The sequence below is a fragment of the Choloepus didactylus genome, chromosome 24 (assembly GCF_015220235.1).
Source record: "Choloepus didactylus isolate mChoDid1 chromosome 24, mChoDid1.pri, whole genome shotgun sequence".
NCBI classification, from domain to species: Eukaryota; Metazoa; Chordata; class Mammalia; order Pilosa; family Megalonychidae; genus Choloepus; species Choloepus didactylus.
In genome coordinates, this window is record NC_051330.1 from 20,925,461 (window position 1) to 20,930,439 (window position 4,979).

At 43.6% G+C, this 4,979-nt stretch overlaps 1 pseudogene; it reads left to right on the forward strand.

Moving 5' to 3' along the window:
• The first annotated feature begins 3,041 nt into the window (after positions 1 to 3,041).
• Positions 3,042 to 3,359, forward strand: LOC119520113 (annotated as a pseudogene).
• The last annotated feature ends 1,620 nt before the right edge of the window (positions 3,360 to 4,979 follow it).

The following is a 4,979-nucleotide window of genomic DNA, read 5'->3' on the forward strand; positions in this document are numbered from 1 at the left end:
CGCAGCTCCCCCACAAGTGTAAGGAGGTGTGGAGACTTTAGTTCTCCTGGTGACTCTGATCCTGTCAGGGGCATGGCTGACTGAAGCCGGAATCTGAATTCCAGCCCCTGGGGTCTGAATTCCCAGAAGGAGGACTGCCAGTTGAGCTGGACCTCCTTCCACTCTCCCAATCCTCAGAACTCCAGTTGTCTCTCAGGGGCACTATTCCCTTCTCCCCTCTCCTCTTTGGGGCCTCTCCAGGTAGATTCCTTGGTCATCCTGAGTTGCCAATTAAAGACAGGTGGATACCTTCAGTAGTGAATATGGAACTCAAAGACGCTGTGGGTACTCTGTCTCCCCCAAGCCCAGTCTAGACCCTCAAAGTGGGCTTTCCGATAGAAAATAACCACATATATTACTTTTAGATTAAAAAAAAAAATAGAAAATAAATCGAGGAAAAGAGAAAAGGAAAGAAAAAAAAAAGTCTCTTTTAAAAGTCTTTCCCCAGCCTGGAAGTTTTGTGTGTCAGAATAGAGCATTTAAAGATATGCTTTGGGCTATTGTCTGATAGTTACTCTCCAACTGCTTCAGTTCCACCCCTGCTGGGGGCTACTGAAATGCAAAAAGATAAGGGATCAGTGAGAAGCCAGAAGGGACAAAATGTAGGGGAAGAAGAAATGGCTTTTTTGGAGTCTGGGAATGGATGCCCGCTTTTACGTGCCCCCACTTCTCGGAGCCCAGCCCTTCTTTAGCACCCCAGCTCCCAAAGTTAGTTAATTAATTTGTTAATTAATTCTGCAGTTGGGGCTGAGTTGAGCCTCCCTTCTTGCCCTCAGCAGATTGCTGTTTTTTGGTCCCCCCCCCCTTTCAGGGAGCCAGCAGCAAGACAGTCTGTGAGGTCTGGGTGGGAGGGGCGCCAGACCCCTGGTCCGGGGAACTTACAATGTTCGCTGCGATCTCAGCTTTTCCTCCAATTCCAAACTTGTGTCCAGTGTGTGACTGGTTACTGGACACCCTGAAAACACTGTTTCACACAGTTCTTGGGTAATTGCCAGCTGCTCTAGGGGAGAGACGAAATTCTGCTCCTCACTACTCTGCCATCTTGCCCCACCTGATGTAACTTTTATTTTTTTGACTTAACAAGAATTTATTAGCTCATGGTTTCAGAGTCTTGATATGTTGCTTCCTCTCACCATTGTTATCTTCTCTCTGGTCAGCAGTCCTTAGGGTTCCTTGGCACTTTTGTCACAATTCCATGTAAACCGGAGTGAGCCAAAGAGCGAGACTAGCAGGAGGAGCACGCAGGGGCCCGCAGTCATCTTTTCCGCCACGCGGTGCCCAAGCACTCGCCTGGTGCCTGGGGCTCACTCCCCCACACCTGCTCCGAGCCTCCAGCCTGGCTGTGTCCGCCATGCTCACAGCCCAGGCTCCCTGGAGACAGGCCCAATGGAGATGGTGATGCCCTCCCTCCGGACGGTGAGTCCCCCAGCCTCACAGCCACCTGTGCCTCGGTTCCGGGGGATCCCACCAGAAGGTGAAGCCACGCGGCCACCCCCTCACCTAACTCATTCTTAAGGCCAACATCACCCTAATAACAAAACCTGTTAAGCCTACTAACAAGAAAAAAAACTTCACAACAATCTCTAATGAATATAGATGCAAAAATCCTCAACAAAATAATTGCAAGATGGCAGCATAGGGAGGTGTGGAATTTAGTTATTCCCCTAGAACAACAAGCAAAGAGCCAGAAACAAGTAATAAATAATCTGGAACAAATGTTAGGGGAATTTCTGTGGTAGCACAATATTGTACACCAGTCTGGAATGGGTGGAATAGCTGAGATTGCAGTGTAGAACTGTAAGTAAAGCTCCCCAAATGTTGAGCAGCCACTCCTTCCCCACTGGCACAGGAGGCTGATTTGGAAGATATGGGAAAAAGAAATAGTTCCTGTTGGGAGCATGGGAATGTAGCTCAACCAAGCTCCAATTGCAGTTTTAATTTAAAAATTTGGACAGCTAAATACAAGCTATGAGCACAGATAAACCCAAAGCAAGCAGGAAAGGAAACTGGGTGTTTCTTCTGGCAGAGAGGAGGTGGGGCTGATGGAAAAAATACAAAAATTAATACAAACAGAGGCTTTTGGAATAGGCTGAGCTCAGAATACAGGAAAAGGGATGTGTCCCAAGAAAAGTGGCATACTGAACTTGGTCCCAACACTTGTTCTTGCCTGGTAAACTGGAGAGCAGGGGATTGGCTCTGAAAAGGGAAATTTTGCCTTTTTTTCTTTTATTTTTTGCTCATTCTAAGCAGATCATTAGAGAAAGCCTCAGGCATTTTCAATTATCAGCACTGACCCAGGCAAGGGTGGAATTTAGAAAGACAGGGAGTGAAAGGAAAACTCAAGTGTAGGAGATAGTTCCCTAAAGGGATTATTTTCCCTAAGGAAAGGAAGGGGGCAGGGCCCCACTCAAGTGGCAGCCCTCCATCAGAGCACTCAGACCCCAGTGCCTGGGGAAAAATAATAGAAACAGCTTAAGCTTGCCTTATGACACCCTCAGCACCTGGCTGGGATAGCATTTACCAAAAATTAAAGGCACTGCACTTCTTTATGCCTGTGGGAGCTGGGGCTGACAAGTGCCACCTTCTGGGCAGGATACAAAAGCACAGAGTCTAGAGGCCTCTCAATAAAGTCTGACAATCTTCTGTGTTTTATCCTCAGGGAAACCTGATGCAGATTGCACCCTCATGATATCATGGCCCATCTGGTCTGGGAAAATCTGATTGGGGTATTAAAGGAAACCAGATGCCAAGATGACAAAAAAAATTATGAACCACACTAGGAAAAATGAAGATTTGGCCCAGTCAAAGGAAAAAACTTACACTTCAAATGAGATACACAAGTTGAAACAACTAATTAAAGACCTTCAAACAAATATGCTACATAAATTCAAAAATCAAATCAATTAGTTGAGGGAAGATATGGCAAAAGTGATTGAGTGTTTTACACCTAGAACAATACCTGCAATTGAGGATTCCTCCTGGGAAAATGGCTGCCTGACAGCATGGCTCAGGAATTTGCGAATAGCAAAATCCATCCTGGGAAGATGGTTGTGTTCATCCATCCCACTTGCCCCTATGGCAGAAAGACCCAAGAGGTCCTCTGTCAAATGGCCTTCAAGCAAGGATTTCTGGAATTTGTCAATATTACAGCCACCAGTGACACAAATGTGATTCAAGATTATTTCCAAGAGCTCACAGGGGCAAGAACAGTACCTTAAATCTTTATCAGAAAAGATGGTATAGGTGGCTGCTCTGACCTATATGTATGCAAAGAGTGGGACCTGGAGACATGGCTAAAACAAATTGAAACTCTAAAATAATTACAGAGCAGACTCCAATGATATCCCCCTTGAGAACTGGACAGGCTCACCAATGAAGACACTTCTAGGTGGATGGATCTGGGGCCATTTTTACCCATCTACAGCAACCATTCATTCTGAAATACAGTTATCAAAATAATAATAATAATAATAATAACAACAACAACAATAATAATAAAGGGGGCAGTGGAGTATGGGCAGTGGGGAAAGCTTGCCTTCTTCTTTTGGATCAGTACTAAAAAGTAGACCAATTTTCCCCACACCATGGGGCTAGAAAGATTGATGGATCATGTTGGGTTTCTTCCAGATTGGTCTTTTGAGTTCCAAAAGACAATGACAATTTCTGGCTTAGAATCCCTCCATTGACACAAAAGATGTTCTTTTGGACATGTTTTCCTTACTGACTGTTCCCCATGTGCCAGCACTCCTCTACCTCTAAACCAGAGTTTCTCAACAACAGCCATGCTTAGTCCAAGCTGCCTAGGATGGATCTAAGTTTGGTCTTTGGTACTACCCATCAGCCAAAATTATTTTCCTGAGCTTGAATTTCTAGAGTTTTCATTATGAAATCAATAGCTTCTTTTTTAAATTGTTTTATTGAGATATAGTCACCTACCATACAATCATCCATGGTGTACCATCAACTGCTCACAGTACCATCATATAGTTGTGCATTCATCACCACAATCTATTCTTGAACATTTTCCTTATACCAGAAAGGATCAGAATAAGAATAAAAAATGAAAATAAAAAAGAACACCTGAATCACCCCCATCCCACCCTATTTTTCATTAAGGTTTTGTCCCCATTTATCTACTCACACATCCATACACTGGATAAAGGGAGTATGATCCACAAGGTTTTCACAATCACACTGTCATCCCTTGTATTCTATGTTTTTATACATTCATCTTCAAGAGTCAAGGCTACTAGGTTGGAGTTGGTAGTTTCAGGTATTTACTTCTAGCTATTACAATACAATAAAATCTAAAAATTGTTATCTATATACAGCATAAGAATGTCCACCAGAGTGACCTCTTGACTCTGTTTGAAGCCCTTACACCAGAAATAATCAGAATCAGAATAAGAAAATAAAAAAGGAACACCCAAATCATCCCCCCAACCTACACTATTTTTTGTTTAGTCTTTATCCCCATTCTTCTACTCATCCATCCATATACTGGATAAAGGGAGTGCAATCCATAAAGTTTTCACAATCACACTGTCACCCCTTGTAAACTACACTGTTATACAATCATCTTCAAGAGTTAAGCCTACTGGGTTGTGATTTGGTAATTTCAGGTATTTTCTTCTAACTATTTCAATACATTAAAATCTAAAAAGTGTTATCTATATAGTGTGTGAGTGTCCACCAATGTGACCTCTTGACTCCATTTGAAATCTCTCAGCCATTGAAGCTTTATTTTGTACCATTTCACATCCCCCTTTTGGTCAAGAAGATGTTCTCAATCCCACTATGCTGTGTCCAGATACATCCCCAGGTGTAACAACCTTCATTGCCAGGGAGATTTATGCCCATGGGAGTCAGGTCCCACATAGGGGGGAGGGCAATGAGATCACCTGCCAAGGTGGCTTAGTTAGACAGAGAGAGAGGGCCAC